The following is an 18,004-nucleotide window of genomic DNA, read 5'->3' as shown; positions in this document are numbered from 1 at the left end:
ATGACGGTTTTGTTCAGACTGATGTGCACTGATAGTTAGACCCCCCAAAATAGTTTTTTTTTTCATGGATGTATTTTTGCTATTTTAGCATAAACGCTATTTGTGCAGTGCACAACTAATACTTTTACTGTCAGCAGATTGCCTCACCAGGTTTCTGAGTTACCGTTGGCCTTTTGAGTGCTCCTCTGATCAATGCTTTCCTGTCAATTTAGGAAAACAGCTGGTTCTTGTTAGGTTTGCAGTTTTTCCATACCTTTCTCATTTTCACAGCACTTGCAATAAAGAGTGTTAGGAGTTGACAGCAAAAAAAAAAGGTTAAATCATTTCTTTCTCTGACTACGGCATTTGTTATGTATCTAATATACAATACTTAAATACAAACTGTTGAATTGAGAAGCAGGACCCAAGTATATTTTGTTGGGCTCACAATAAATAACAGTAAACTAGAATATAGGTGGCTAGAGGAATTTGCAAATAGATGTAATGTGCACTAAATATGTCAAAGGAACAATATGAGTTTATTAAATTAAGAGCCTTAAATCATGACTGTTGACACTGATAACTATGAGGATTTTCCTTTGTATCTCTATCTTATTTGCCACTTCTTTAAAATTTCCAATATGTAAAAGGATAAATTTCATAGTTGGATCACACTATGGTAAACATGGCTTCATATGTGCTCAAATCCAATGTTTGTGAAGCAATGCTGCAGCTTAATTTATTCATACTTTGGGCTTGCTGTAAGTGTAATTTATTTATTTATTTATTTATTTATTCATTTATTTATTTTTAGGGAAGGGTGTGACATATGTGCAACATGGTGTAAGAAATGTGAAATTAAAGCTTTCAAAATGTTTGGAGAGTAACAGAGAGTGCTGTCTTCTCAGTGTCATTGAACCTCCTTAGGTATTCATAACTTAAGATCCTTATTAATTATTAAAAACAACAGGCTTACACCTGTCTCTTCTGTTTGTTCCTCATTTTCATCATTGCTTTTGAGAAAATTTAATCAGAAGATAAAAAGAGAAAGAGAAGGAGACAGACTGTGGATGTTTTCAGGATAATCTCTGTAAAGGACATAAGACAACTGCTTATTCCTCTGAAAGAAACAAGGCTTATTTCACAGCTCAAATATCACAGCTGTTGGTATAACCTGCCTTATGCAGCTATCACATTGCTTATCCACATCAATCTCATATCTCGCACCGAAAAAAAAAAGAAAAAGATGGACTGACATTTAGTTCACTCAGCATTTCAACAATATGACATTTGCATTTTTATTCTCACTTGACCAAATCTCGGTGATGCCGATGTGTACGTGGGGCGGGGTGGGGGCTCCATGGCGTTGCATTTGGGTACCATATGAAAGCAATTCTGGGAGGAAGCTGTGTCAACATAGGGGCAAGATTACCTTAGCCCGCTTCCTCATTTAATTTCATGTTGCTTGGGATCTAAATCAACCTTGAGTTGCTCCTCAGTTCATTTTCGATGTAGGAAACATGGCTGCTTTTCTCCTGTGGGGAGCATCAACTTTGGCTGGCCCCGGTGCAGCTTGCATAAATTGGCCATTTCTGCAGGTATGAGATAAGGACAACAAAGGGAAACTAATTATCATTCAGTCTATGTTAAAACCTCAGGAAAGAGCTGCTATTGACAATTGTGTCTGCATTGTCACAGTCATACTATTTAATATGATCTGAACTCTAAATGAGAGGGTGGTTTATATCCATAATAAATAGGCCACATCCTGATGTGAGGCTTTGGATGACTTGTTCATCTAAAATCCCGCTGACTTTGTCTTGGATAACTTTCTCTAATGAGACCACAGCACTCGACCTGGTATGAAATGCAACTTCTGTTGCTTTTTCTCTTCTTTTTTAACTGCAAGAACAACAGTGTGCATCAGGTGTTCCATGGCAAATTGATTTTTACGTGAAAGCACATTATTCCAAAGGCGTAAAAAACCATACCTGTTGTAATTCCAGGTGGAAAAACAAACAGCGGCTATGCTCTGTTTAAGCACACTTGTAATATTTTGCCATCTCTCTCATGTGATTCACTTACCACTCGGCGCAAGCATGATTAAAGGTGAGATTAAATTGTTTATCATTCCCTTTTTTTTTCTGCTCCTGTCTCTGGTTGCACCACACTTTGAACAGCACACAGGAATACTGATGGTGGGGGAGCGGGAATAATGATTAGGACGAGCCACTGAATCTTGCTGCAGAGTAAATGAGCACGAGAAACAAGTTTTAATGGAGCATTTGGAAAAAACAATCAGTTACTCCCTAAAATAAGAGTGATTATAAAGGCAAAACCAACCTTATTTTATATGTGGAAAATCTTCAAGTTGTATATGTGGAGTGTCTTAAAAAATCATTTAAAGCTTGTTTATATGTCCGCATTTTGTCCGTTTAAGACAGAAAACCATCATTTATTTCTTTTATAACATTTTAAATACCAGAGCCACCATAATTAGTAAAATTGTTTTAAATGAGGGTTTCCAAATTATTTTTCAAAATCTAAGAACCGAAAAGCACATTTTTATTGAGTAATCATATTTAGACATCAAGGAATTAGTAGAGCCACAGCTCAGGTGTGACAATCTAAACGCATGAATTAAATATTTATTTCAAATTAAAGGCAACTAATTTTTACAATCAGAACAAGCATCATGCTGTCATTTAATTAGTAAAAAAGCAACAAACTGTTATATACCAGATCTGAGATAACACAACATAAAAAAGCAGAGTAGAACTACAAAATGATCCATTTACAATTTAGAAAGGAGTAAGAGGAAGCAAATGATTCACTAATCTAACTTGTACTGCAACCCATATATTAACCTTGTTTTTCTTGTTGACAGGACAGTTGCTATTTATTCATTTCAGAAACATGATCTATGAAAAAATGGAAAGAAGATAGCAGTTGTTTAAAGAAAGCCAAAAAGTTCTCCTTGTCACAAGCCATTTAGGGAACACTGGGATATGTAAAATAAGGTGATCTGGTCAGATGAGACCAGTTTTTAGTCTATATGAAAAATACTTTGCATTTCATAAAATTAACACAACACACCATTCACACAGCAAAACATGGTGGCAGTAGCATTGCACTATGGGTATCTTGCAATCTTCAACAAAGACACGGAATTGGTCAGAGTTGATGAGAAAATGGATTTTCCAACAATATGACATTTGCATTTCTATTCTCACTTGACCAAATCTCAGTGATGGCGATGTGTGCGTGGTGGCGGGTGGGGGCACTGCAGTGGGCAGAGGTTTACTTTCCAACTAGTGAACTCTGAAATTAACTAGTTTTCAAAGAGAAACCGTCAGAAGCTTCAGTCTCTGGATGTGATAACTATTAGAAACAGACCCCAGACTTGAATCTGTAGCATCAACTGCAATATCAGTGTGGAGGTGAGGAGAGGAAAGGGAGAATGGAGCAGACAAGCAGGGGATGAAAATACATCCAACACTTTTTGCAGGCTATTTATTGACTAAAGGTAAATTTAAATGCTATTTAGGTTCACTGGATTTTATTACACAGTGTTAAAGCTAACAGAAATGAATATGTATGGATTCCACATTTTTCAGATTACTTATGATTTTCTTTCTTTGTAAAAACCCTTTGCCAGATTTCTCACACTTATTGCGTTTTCCACTTAATTTATCTTGCATAGCGGTGATAGTTTAATGATTTTTTTCTTGTAAGATTCCCATTCAACACTGAGAGGTTTGTGATTGTAATGCTGCAGCAAATAAAAATGCTGCATACTATTGCAAAGCACTGCAACACTATACTGTTACATACTGTCTAAATCACTAAAATGTAAATTCTATATTGTAATAATGTAGATTTTTGTGATGCAATAGTAATCCGTATTTCTCTATAATCCCTGTGTCATGACTCCTTATAGAAAGGTATGAGTCTTAAAGGGACAGCTCATTTAATTCAAACCGGTTTCGTCTATACTTGCAAGAAGCCATGCAGAAAATGTTCATTTCATGTGTCAAGGTTTTGAGAAGTCAACCTCTGAAACTTCTGCCCCTCATCAGCTGGCACAATGCAACACAGTTATAGAAACATGAATTTAGGAACACTTTCAAAGTGACTTAGAATATAGTTTGTTATGGTTTGTATCATAATTCTGTGAAAGGTTTCATTGTGTCAGAGTGGCCACTGTGATCTGAACTATCCCAGGTTAAGGCTGGAATATATTTGAAACAGGCTATTGAAAAGATATTTCTGTTTGATGTCTGTGGTGAACGCTTTGTTCTCTCTGTTCTCTGCCAACAAATCCACAGAAAAGAACAAAATGAAGAATGTACAGCTCCTACTAACAAGTGCCTTTGCCTGAAATGTAGCAGCCTATTGTTTATCTCAGTAAGTGAATTGTTTCATTTGTTCACCACCTCGGAGCAGCACATATTGCTGTGGTGGATGGCGGTCATTTAAATCAAATGGCTGACTCCAGTGAGGTTTGAATCCTGAGTCCAATCTGTGGTAGGAGTGAAGCAGAAAAACACACTTTCTTAAAAGTTCAGAGATTTTGTTGGTCTCATTTAATGTCCTTCTGGCATCCATTCATCCACTCAAATGAATGCAACTGGTTTGGAAATAGTTTTTGGCGTTTTTCAAAACATCCATCCTTTCTTCAATCCACCCTTCCCAGTCATGACCATTCCTATCACGTCCTTCTTTCCTTCCTCACCATCTTTCATGTATTCTTTCCTTCTTTTGATCTAACGTTTTCTCTTTACATCTTTCCTTTCTCATGTATTTTGTTCTTGTTCTACATATTTATAAAATATAAATATTACTACATGTCAATCTGCTGTTTCATAAAGTTCTTTTTGTTTCTTTTTTTTTTTGTTTTTTTACTTGGCAAAAAAGACTGGGAACTCTATTATTGGCACTATTTAAAAGTACAAAACATTACATAAAATTGTGAAGATACGTTTGTGTGAAAATTAAGCAAACTCAACACACACACACACACACACACACACATATATATATATATATATATATATATATATATATATATATATATATATATACATATATATATGCTTGTTTTTAGCATTTATGTACCAATACCCTCTTAAAGGATTTTCTTATTATAATAACAGAACATGTAATTCAGGAAGCTCCAGATTTATGTCAGACTATCTTCGCTCTTCCAAATTAATCTTCTATAATGCAGTTTCAAAGGAGACATGGTTCTGACACTGTTGCGCTGGGTGGCATGTTGCGTCGTAAGATGAACATGGGAGCTGTTGTTTATTTTTAGTCGATCCCACACACAACACCCTGCTGTTATAATTTGCGAGCATACCAAATGTGCATTAATCTGTAGCTGAAAATAGAGCACAAGAAATGCCCTATTTACCAACAAGTCCTCCAACCTAAGCATCAAATATGTCGTTTGTAGCGACTTCCTGATTACCCTAATGAAAGAATATTGTTTAGCATATGAAGCTAATAAACATGGTGGCATTTGGTTATTTAAGAACTGTGCAATGGTTGCAGGGTTTCTTTCTTTTTTTTTTTTTTTAGGTGTTAAGGGTTTTTATACATTTAACAAAACATTTAAAAGTAATTAACATCAAGTAGTTTTTAAGTGTAGTTTATTTTTTTGATTCACATCTGATACATTTACCTGACACAGAAGTATTAACATTGTTGAGGAAGTAGAGTTTATCAGAAATGTTTCACTTCAAAATGGTTTAAAGGAATAATTGATTATTTCCATGTTGTGGTTGTGTAAGGAGTTTATGAGCAATAAATATCTTAATCAAGACTTTGTTTTGCTTTTAAACAACAATTAGCATTTAAACTATTGGTTGTATCACAGCATGACAAAGAGCATAATAGACTTCTGCAACAATAAACAACTACTGTCTCAAAAATGTTATACAGGTTTATGGCAAAGTACTAAAATTACTATTTTATTTATTTTGGAATGTATTTGACATGAAAGTACATTATAATTTGGTCCCCACATTTAACATCATTTTTTGCTTGAATCAGCACAACCTGATGTAAAAACTGGTAAAAACAAAAAAATAAGCTAAACTGAATAAACTGCATTCCATCACCTATAGCTAAACATACAGTTTATCTTTAAGGTACAAAATGCAGAACATAAAATTTTATTTAAAAATGTTGTTTTAATTCAGTTTTAAACTCAGTCACTTATTCTGTTATTCTGTTTGAATGTTACAGAGTCTGTCACTTGCAAAATAAACATAAATATTTTTATTTTTGATCGTTTATAAAATTATGTAAATAATCTAAATCAGACAGAAACAGGCAGATCTTAACCTTTCACACTACTGTCCATTAGCCATCCATTTTTGTGGGCTGACAATTGCTATGTCGCTCTGTCAAATGAACCTAAATAGCAGACCTGCTTCCAGCCTGTGTGCGCAACAAAAGCAGCCTAACACAGCTCACAAACCTTGTTATCATGATACATGTCGAATAAATTGTTTTTGTTACAGACCAGATGTGGATTTGCATATAAATGCAAATCCTCAAGGGTCAATGTTCCAGCTCTCCAATATTTCAGTTTTGAGTCAGAACTCCGGATTCGAGCATCACTCTCCAGAGTGTAGGGGTTGAAGGGCAGATGCTTTTGCATCGCATTTTTTATAGTAAATGCTTAGGAGGTTTAAAAGTTCAGACAAACCTCTGCAAAATTATTAAAATTTGCACTTTTGTTTGAAAGTTGATTTGATTTCACTTAGAAGTCAGTTCAGGTTTTCTTGGTGGTCAGGTATGTGTGGAAGTAAGGTAGCTAAAAATGTGCCTGTGTGTGCAAAAAGGTCCTTTCTAAAGGATTTATGCAAATGTACACCTCACGAATTACCTGCTCATCAATCAGTCTGGAAAACAAGCAGTGCATGGATTTCAGCACAGAAGCAATGTGAAACTAATGAACATTTCTGAACAGTTCACATCAAACATTTAAGGCTGAGTCATGAATATCATTATGAGAACGAAGAAAACAACTACATGACCTTAAGTGGGTTGACTGACAGCTCACGAGTTTCTGCAGCTGCAATAACTAAGCCAAAGTCTGAACATTTAATTTTGTTAACAGGTCTGTGTCATATAGACATTTCAGAAACGTTCATGCCGACTGCAGAAAGAGCCAAAATGTCAGTCAGTCAGACATATTGAGTGGGTATTATTAGTGTGAACCTGGGTAGGTTTTTTTTTTTTCCTTCATGCTGCTTAGATCTTATCAAGCTGCACATTACTTTAAAAGTCTATTATAATAAACTCAATCATTTCTTTCAGTTTCTACAAAAAAAGAAAAGAAAATTAAAGCCCCGACAGTAATAGAGCGTATACATTAGGAGTAACTAAACACTCATACATTATCAGCAAATCTATACTGTTTACCATTTAATCAAAAACATTTTGTTTAGGAATCTGGTACTGTATACCAAATTAGACCTTTAATTGTAAAAAGCCCAAGCTACAAAGTCTACAGTATTGCAGGCATAAGGAGGAATTACTCCCCTACTAAAGATGCATTGATTATTCATCCCAGTAACGACCTCACGTCTTAAGTTGTTAGAACTCAGCATTCTAAAGTCTACCATGTAACTTAAGAGACTCCAGGAACAATTTACTGCTTAAATTCTCAGAACAAGCTCACAACACATGCTTGTAGTCTTAGATGATCAAACAGAAAATTATTGATTTTTCCGTTTTATTGTGTATGTGGAGTTTTGAGTCAGGCTTCCAGCAAAACTTGGCAGCTCCACTGAGAGGCTGGTTTCTTACTGACAAGTTGTTGTAATGCCAAAACATGCTCAACGTTTTGGGCTAAATACAAGGTCTACATTTAAGACTGCTGTGTGCACAATTGAGGGGATAACTTAGGAGTTAACAGATCAATGTTTTTTATCTGTACCTATATTTTTAAAAGAGTTCTTGACATTAAATTTATACGAGATGTCAGTTACAACCCAAATGGTGAAACACAAAAATAAAATCAAAACATAGTCCAAAAACTGAAAACATTGTTTATAAATAATGCTCTTTGTTGGTACAGAGACTAAGACAACAAGGTGCAAAAAGGCATAGAAAGCAAAATGAAAGAACTGAAATAAGACTGTATTTAGAAAGGAACCCTCCCCTCTGATTGTGCAAATTTATTTTCTAATTAATGAACAAAAATAGATTTTTAATAACCAAGTTATTACACAATATGCAAGTTTCAGGAAGTGCTCTCTCAAGAGCTTCACAATCTTTTTTTTTTTTTCAAAACACATTGATGGCACTGGTTACAAACACAATTTTAAGCTTATCAATGTTGAGCTGTTGAGGCCATCAATCAGAAGGACAAAGACCATGATTTACCATTAACCAGCCACCAACAACTGCTCCTTGCAGGATTTCTGATCGAGAGTCCTGAAAATAAACAGGAGCATCGTCCAAGAGCCAAGGAAGACCTGAAATCAGAAAGCATTTTTGTTTTCTTCTTATGAAGATGAGGAATACATAAATCTATCAAGGAAGAGAAGTAACTCTGTGAGCAAATGTTGTCTACTCTGTGTGTAAGAAAAAATATAAATATTCTATTGGTTAAAGAGTGTCAGAAACACTTCAATTAACAAATAGTTAAATTTTTTTTTAATCATTTTGTATAGTTGAGTTTTAATTCGATGAATTTTCACTTGTTTTAGACATGAATGAAATATGAGTAGAATGAGTCAAAATTTCAAACTACACATTTACAGTTTAAGTAAACACTGGCAGTATGATACTGAAGGTGTATTTGAATCTCAAGACCACAATAAATCAAACTGAACTGAAATGTATTAGCTGGTTCAGTTTTCTGCAGAACATTTCTATAAGCCAGTCAAATGCAGGTGCAAGGCATTATAAGAAACATGTTTTTATAGAGAAACACTGATGCGCTCACTGCTCTTTTTTCACACAGTATATTGTAAAATGGGTTCTAACATACATGGTAGCTCTGGGGAACATTGGTGAAATTAAAGACTTTGATCAAAACGCTGACTAAAAAACACGCACTGCCAGCACTACATAACATCTAAATGAGATAAAGGTCATCACCAAGGAGTCAGTGGATAGCTGGAAAAAGATAAATGAGCACATCTGCATGTGATGCCTTGTCTGACATGATTTAATCACATCATAGAATCTGAACCACTATTTATAGCACCGGATTATTTTTAAAGGCAGTAGCAATTTCCAATGTTTAGTGACTCCAGCACCTTGCATAAACATTTTTTACCCACTTCACAGAAATATTTTTTTTTTCTCATTTGTTTACATGATAATTTATTGTAAGTACATGCATTCTATTTCTTAGAAAAATAATCACTTTAAAAACACTGCTCGTTGACTTCTTTACACAACTTCAAATGTTTGCTTGCTTTAAAAGGAAAAACTTCAGAATAAAGAACTAAATTTTAAAATGATCCATTATATTGATTCTGTTAGTCCCATTTTTCACTACATGTGGAACAATACAATCCAATCTGGGCTTCACAGTGGCAGACTGGTTAGTAGAAATGGTCTAGTGCAGTTGTTTTGAATTCTGATCAAAGCGGCTGCGGCTAACAACATTTAGTGTTGTTGTTGGTGACAGAGTTGCATAAAGTGAAAATGAATAAATAATGCAGGCACTGTCAGCTGTACAGCTGCATACTGTGTGCATATTTCAAGTCTTATCAATAACAACAAAATTGAGAAAAATCTGAACAGATAGCAAAGCAGAAATGGCCTGTGGAGGATGGGCACAATGGACATTATTAGATTGTAATGATAGTTTAAAAGTAGTTTACTGCTCTTTGCGTTGGAATTTCCTGGGGTGTAAAACAGTCTTTAAAAGCATCTTAAAAAGTCAAAATATGAGATTATTATTATTTTACTAAAGACAAATCAGAAACACCATGGCTGACATCACTACCTGCAGTAATAGTCTCTTTCAGCATTTTCTTCATTGTCAAGTTTATCTACCTTGAGCCAAATTCCTCCAACAGGCTACTTCCCTACAGAGCTCACAAGTGTTTCATGGTTAGAAACTATAATGTATGTTGTATGTCTACATACCATTGATGGGGAGATAGACAGGCCTTGAAATGGCCAAATAAAAATTCCCTTCCATTTTTTTCATATGCATTCATCTGATCAAAGGCCCACGCTGAGAGCCAGTCACAGGAGCCACCGTGCATTCTAATTTACACACATTAGTCTGCAATTTGGCCTGGATGGTTTGACTGTGCAAGGGTCTTTCTGTAAGCAGGTTTCTTAAAGGGATATTTCAGGATTTTGTAGTGGTAGTATTGTAGGATTGCCTGTTACGTCCACATTTTCTATAAACAATCAGAGTAAGATCAACAATCCAACCCAACACTGATAATGGTTTAAAGGTTTGTAAAAAATGGTCAGATTGAAGTTGTTTTAAAACAATAAAGTCCAATTTGGTTGGACAGGCTGACTTAGTGAGGTTAGTTTCCAGGTTGCTAAGTTACTTACTCTGAAGTTGCACTAAATGAGAATCTTGAGAGTAATTCACCACAGAGACAATGTTATCTGTCATCTTTAAACACAGCAACTCCAAATAACCTTGTGTTACCTTTTATTACTACACAGAATGAGGTCAACATTTGAAATAAATGATCCATTAGTATTTGTTTAAGCATTTAGCAAATGATCCAATTGAACGTTTTGATTTGGTTTACTTTGGGGTGACACCAACCCCAAGGTAATTTAGATTTAAACTCACAATTAGCCATAATCTGCAGAAGGCACATTACATCCTTGAAGGAAAAAAGCAATAACCTCAAAGCAATACAATTTTAATCTTTATGTGGTGCGCCAATGATGATTTTAACACCATGAAAACACAAACTCCTGTCATTTCTATTTCTAAATGGCTCTGAACATAAAAGGAGATTTTAATACAGTTGAAATTTTACAAATCCAAAAGCTTCTTGAAATGGTAATCTAGAACAGTTTCATAGAGAGACAAGAAATGTTTATGTAAAACATGTGGAATACTTATAGATATAATTAGGCTTTAATTCACCAGAAAATCATTTCCTGTTTTAAATTCATTCCTAGTCCAAAACTTAAAAGAGACACAGAACAAACATTATAATATTTGTGAAGATTATCTTGAATTGTATATTTTTGTTTGATGTTCAGCTGAACTACCAAATGTAAGTATATCCCCAAGGAATTTATTTTCTGCTTATTTTGTTTTTTCCATTTGAAAGGGGAGGTTACTAAGCATTGCTGTAGAAGATTATGAAGAGCTTTTATGGCTCCGTAACTAAAAGAGAGAAATGTTTTTCATGTCCAGGAAAAAAAAAAAACACCTTAGAAATTTCAATCATTCAAATGTTTAAATTGAAAAGACAAAGAATGCTCCATTGAGTATTTTGGTACATGTTGTGAAAATGTAAAAAAAAAAAAAGGCTAATACCATGTCCCAAGCGAATTAAAATCACTTTAAATTTATGCTTATAAATGTGTTTAAATTGCAGTAAAATAGGACACTGCAAATGATGAGCATTACATATTCTATATTACTGTTTTGATTGTGTCCCATTCCACTTATTCACCAGTGACTTGCTGTAAGCTGTAATCTCTTTTAGGGAAACGTCAATAAGAGATTCTTAAAATGCATTGAATATGATAAAAACAGTCTTTACACAAAAATACACAACAGATGTTTTTCATTCAAAACATAGAAGTACTACTTCTTTCCTGCTGCTTACTCTATATTCTAACATATTCATAATATTTGTTTTTTCATTTTAACTTTGACTTATACAAGCAAGTAGAAAAATATATAAAATTTAGTTGTAGCCTTCAGGTGCCTAAAATGCAGATTTTCAGCTCATTACACAGAAAAACAGACAAATATTTACAATTTTATATTTAAAGATATTTTATATTTAAAGATTTACAAATTTAGAACAGATCTAAATTTAGTCCAAATAAAAAGAAGTAATAGTTTATTTATTATACAGAATCTGATGTTTTTAGGCCTTTATTGCTGCTGATTGCAATGATTTTCTGCTGACAGGTACCAAAAACACATTTACAATTAGAATAAAAACAGTCTTTACACAAAAATACACAACAGATGTTTTTCATTCAAAACATAGAAGTACTACTTCTTTCCTGCTGCTTACTCTATATTCTAACATATTCATAATATTTGTTTTTTCATTTTAACTTTGACTTATACAAGCAAGTAGAAAAATATATAAAATTTAGTTTTAGCCTTCAGGTGCCTAATATGCAGATTTTCAGCTCATTACACAGAAAAACAGATTTAGAAATATTTACAATTTTATATTTAAACACTACACATGATTTCTACTGTGTATTGCGTTGTGCTTGAGACAAATATTTCTCAAAACAATGTCAGAGATGTTAGTAGACACAAAGATTCATATTTCTGGTTCTATTCTTGCTGCATGTTTGCACTGAGTGTTTTGCAGAACTTATTACAAACAAAAGTTGTAGGACTAGGTGGCACAGTGTCCTTTCTGTTGAAGACTTTTTCGTTTTGTTTTCTTTTTGTGACAAACGACGTTGATTTCTGCTCTTTAAGCACAATTTAATTTTTCACAAATAAAGGAAACAGAATTAGGCAATACTATGTGAAAATCTTATGATAAATAACTGAAGATGAATGTCTCTTTCTTTTCTGACTTAAATGTCTTGCGAAAACTGCTGGGAATAAATTTCCTAACTTCAGTGGAGAAAACAAGAACAAAAAAAGAGAAAATAATTTTAGTAAAGCTAAAAGAACAGACAAGGTCTTGTGAATTTTCTTAAAGTTTACTTTCTTTATTTCAGAACATCCACAGTATGTGTGTTATTGAGCTTGCAATAACATATCAATAAGAACCTTAAACGGTCCCTTTAAAAATCCAAAGTTCATGGATTTTCTGGGTCCGGTTGGTCTTTTGATTTAATTCTTGGAAAAAGAGCACCCAATAATTCCACTTTGTAGCAAACGTTTTAATTTAGCTCTACTTTGAGGAGAGTGATACTCTAAATAAGACTTAGATGACACACAAAATGCTAATTTATTACTCCCTTCTTGAACTCTGAGCTCAGCAAATAAGTTACTTTGATTCCCTTTTCAAAGGATCCACTCATTATTAAGACAGACCACGTGTGCCACTTTGTTTTTTAGCTCTCCTGGCTAAATTCTCATCAAGATGAATATAGCCCACAGTCTCACCAAGGCCGTGCCAGCTGCCTCGTCTCCCTCTTTGCTCAAGTGTCCCACATACGGTGTGAGAGAATTGCTGGTTACAGTGCTCTTAGGACCGGCAGAGAAGCAGCAGGTTAGAAAAAAACACCTCCCGGGAGAAATGATTCAAGCTATTGGACAGCCAGAGAGGCGAATAAAGTGAACGCAATTTCAAAGGGGGAATAAATGGAGGTCATGGTGTTTTGATGTTCCTGTACTGGTCACAAAAATAACTCGGCTGATGATGGAATCAATCACACCTTTGTGGCAGTGAATATTAATGAAGACGTGTTTGCTGTTGTTCTTTTTTCTTTTTTTTTCTTTTTTTTTCTTCTTAGCATTTTTAGTAAACAGTGTTATCGTGGAGCTTTGCCATCCCTAGCTCCTCTCAGGCTCAAGTGAGAGTTTTTAGCAGCAGCACAGTGTGATACCAGCTGAATCGAGGAATATTATTTGAAATGTGATGGGTGGTAGTTGTTTTTTTTTTTCCTCCCTCTGCTGTTCTTTTTCTTGTGTTTTTGTTGTGACAAGTGAGTGCAAGGTCAAAACGGAGTTTATCCTCTGATATCACCTGCCAGTCCAAACAAGAGAAATGCTCACTGAAGGTGACACTGCTTTGGTGTCTGCACTCAACATGCCACAGCATCTTTCATTTCCTGCACGCCAGAAATTTACAACTCATGCTTTGACAGGAGGAGTAAACATCTCTAATATGACCCAGACGGTGGTGTTCCTGTACTCTAAAGTAAACCTGCTCCAACCTGCATGATCTTTGAGAAACCCAATGAAAACAAAAACAAATAATTAAAAAAAACAAAAAAAAAACTTTTTTCTTCTTTTGACAATGTGCACTGCCTTGGAAAACTATTCATACCTTTTCAACTATTTCAGATTTTGTCTAGGTACAAACTTTGCACATCTTCAGACCAAAATGTTTGCCCTTCCTTCTTTGCAAAATAGCTGTATCTCGATTACATTGGGTGGAGAGTTATGTAAACATCTGTTGTCAAGTCTTGCCACAAATCTTCTTTTGGTCTTCATTGTATTTCTGGCTGTTTAATAGCAATTTATGTCTGCTTATGCAGATGCAGACAAAGCCTTCTGTATGTCTTTCACATATTTTAGTTTGTCATCATGGAGCTTGTAGTGTATATCAAAATGGACAAATGAAGCAATATCACTGGTAATTGTGGGGGCAGTGTGCCTCACATACAATCAACAAAAGGAACAAAGAGGAAAAATCTGATCAAATGTGCCCTAGCAGGCACTCAGAAATATTGAAAATGTCATTCATCATCAGTTTTGCGCATTGGTGTGACCAGGGAGAAAACTTTCCAAGCTAAGTGTTGTGATATATTGAATGACAGCACAGACCACGTCCATGTATTGTGGTGCATCTTTTTTGTATCCATTTCTGAGAATGTAAAGTATCATGATTTTCTCTAGCGTCACCATGTTTGGTGTGTTCAGAAACATTTTTACCTCTGAATTCAGAAGCTTACTCAGAACTGCACTCTGGTGGATACATTGCCTAAAAGCCATGCCAACTTAATAAAAATGTTAAAAGCAGTGGTGCTTGACAACAATTAAAGTGAACATGCCTGTTGATGTGTGTGTATGAATTGAGCATACATGGCTCTTTATAGTTGACTTAATGAAAGAAAGGGACTCTCTGCCCCATTATATTTCAGACTCTAACATGTTTTATTCCTAGATGCCACCTAATTCCCCCATCTCTACTATAGAATCACATCCCCTTAGCATGATGCTAACAAAGCCCATCTGAGCTGTGGCTTTCTTTAGCTCCTGTGGTGCTATCATTAACCTCTTGGCTGCCTTCTTTTGCCGGGACTGTTAGTACCCAACCACCAAAAAAATTAAAAGACCTCTTAGAATGGTCAGCTTCTCTGATTTTACTTTTTATAGATATAGCCTACATTTGAGTAAAATGAGCATTGTTATTTTACTCTATGAACTTCTGACAACATGTCTCCAAAATCCTAGCAAAACTTTTGTATTTGTTTGCAGAAAATGAGAAATGGTCAATATAACAAAAAAGGATGCAGTGACTTCAGACGTCAAATGAGGCAACAAGTTCATATTCATCTAGAAAGAACAATGTAAGTGTTTTTAACTCAGGACGAGTTCAGAAATCAATATTTGGTGGAATACCCAGGAGGTTTTCAATGAGGCTAAATGCAGTGGTCTCTTATTTTTTTCCAGACCTGTATGTAGATTGTGGAGTCTTGGTACATTTGCAGCTGTGCAAGTTTTACCCTTTTTTGACATAAATTGACCAATTTATGTGTCAAATTAAATTGAATAGTGCTTCACAAGAAGCCCAAAGCTTGGGATATTGTTTTACAACATAACTTTGCTTTTAGCTTCTCCTTACCTTAATCAGACCACTTTGCTATGTTCCTTGGACTAGACAATGCAAAGTTTTCTCACTAATGTTATCTACCAAACCTCTAAGGCCTTCTCAAACCGCATGTGTTAATAGTGAGCTCAAATTACACACAGTTGGATTGTGTTTATTATTCAGTTCGGTGTAAGAGAAAAGGGGGGAAATGGACAGCTCACTGTTCAGATTTTAATTTGTATAATAGACAAAACCATTTTTTTATATGAAAAAAATGTTTTTCAACATTTTTAAAAAGTAGACAATTGTTGTTCTGTAGTAAAGCTCAAGAGGTCTGAATATGCGTTCAAGGCCCTTTCAATGTGAGCCAAATGCCCTTAAAATCCCTTGAGCTCCAAAACCAATAATAGACTTATTTCCAGATTTATGATGTTGAAAGTAACTGTGAGCCTGCTGGCTTAATGAAAAGGTGAAGGGCATTTAAAGAATAGCATTCCTATAAAATGGAGATCAGCGTAATCCGAAAAATATTTCCAGATTATTTCTGTGGCAGCATTTGATGTCACGGCCGAGTTGTTTAGTATGCAATGGATCAATCATCGTCCTCAAAAAGTCATTTAAATTAACTTATTGGACAGATATCTATCAAGCAAAGTGGTCCACAGAGGCAAGAGACTATCAGAAAATTAAAAAAGGACAATTTTTTCTATAAAACTAAAATGAAACAAAATTGAGCAAAGCAAAGCCTCATAAACATGCAAAAATGCTTCTGACAGACTGTCTTTTTTTATCTTAGATAATTTTTTCTTTTAATAAATTCAAACAATATGGTGTGCCCACCGTCTTTGCATCCGCTGTCTCTGACAACACAGCACAAGCCACAGTATTTTGCAGCATAGCATGCCACTCATTTGGTAGTCATCAAAAAACATGACAGATTAATTCATTTTTTAGTGAAGCACTGTCTGAATTATCAACACTTAATAAGAACCGAGGTCAAAAGCAGGGTTCCTATGCAGCATACGATAAACTTGAAAAGCATAGAATTAGATTTAAGGTGCAGTATTATGTTCTTTTCCAGGCACATAGCGCAATTTCATAGCATTATCAAGTAACTATGTTACATTCAGTTATAAAAATGCTGCATAGATCAATTTTGAAATTTTACTTCCTGATTTAACACTATGAAATCGTCACAACATTTCTCCTCTATTAACTTTTTAATACCTTCTAAAGTTGCAGTGCATACTAAATAAATACTAAATACTGCTCAATGAGACAAAAGCTTGGAAACTGCAGCTCTGAGGAGGAGCTGTGCCTTGAAGGCGGAGCTGGATCCAACCAGGTGTTTTAGACAGCTGACTAACTGCCATGGGAGATGAAGGGATTTCTCAAACTTGTATGACAGAATCAAGACAAGACTGCAGGTGTGTTTTTGATATAGGAATAACATCATAACATGATATAAAGCTCAAAACGTTAGTTTTTACATGACACTGCCTCTTTAAGTCCTTCATTCTGCCCTACTTTTATATTTTTCTTCTTCTGTTTTCCTTGAGTTTTTTCTTGTGTCTGACTTTAGGTTCTTAGCTTGTCTGTTTCTTAATTGTCTTTCCTTCCCTCTGTCTTTTGTGTATCTTTGCTGTCAAATATTTGTTTTTGTGTCAGCCCTCATCCATTCCTTGCCTTCTTCTTTTCTGTCTTCCATTCCATCTTCTTGATGCTTGCCCTTCTGCGTCCTTTCTTTGTGCATCCCTCCTTTGGCCTCTTTCCTAATTTTATTTCTGGTCTTTCCTTTCTTCTGTTATTTTCATGCCCTTGACTCTTCCTATCTTTCTGTACATCCCTCTTTCCTCACCATCTTTTATATAATTTCTTCTTCATATTTTCTTATTGTGCTTTTAAACAGTCTAAGTCTGAAAAGGCCTTGGTCTTTTGCGTGAAAAATCGGCTCAAACCATGTAGAGGACCAGCGCAGAAATTACCAGGGGTTATGTTTTTTTTTCGAATTTATTTAGTTTAATCCGTAGGAGTCCCATGCCAATGTTGGGTCGTCAAAAAACAAAAATAAGCCAATATCTGTGCAGTGCATGTCTAATTTGCAGATGAAGCATCAAATTAAAATGTCAGGAGGCTGGTTGGAGGAGCCCTAGCAGTGGAGTCTTAGTGTTTAAATTTATGTCTGAGATTATACCATTTTCAAGGAAGGTGCAATTTGTGCAGCGACATTACCGGAGCAACACCATGTTATTAGTTTCAACAATTTTCAGTCGTGTTAATGCCATAAAGGAAGGAAGGAAGGCAGGAAGGAAGACTGTATGCCACCTAGCGGGATGTGAATAACCCATATATCTCGCCACCAATTAGTA

Source organism: Gambusia affinis, linkage group LG11, assembly GCF_019740435.1.
Source record: "Gambusia affinis linkage group LG11, SWU_Gaff_1.0, whole genome shotgun sequence".
NCBI lineage: Eukaryota > Metazoa > Chordata > Actinopteri > Cyprinodontiformes > Poeciliidae > Gambusia > Gambusia affinis.
Note: the sequence above shows the minus strand (reverse complement) of the source record.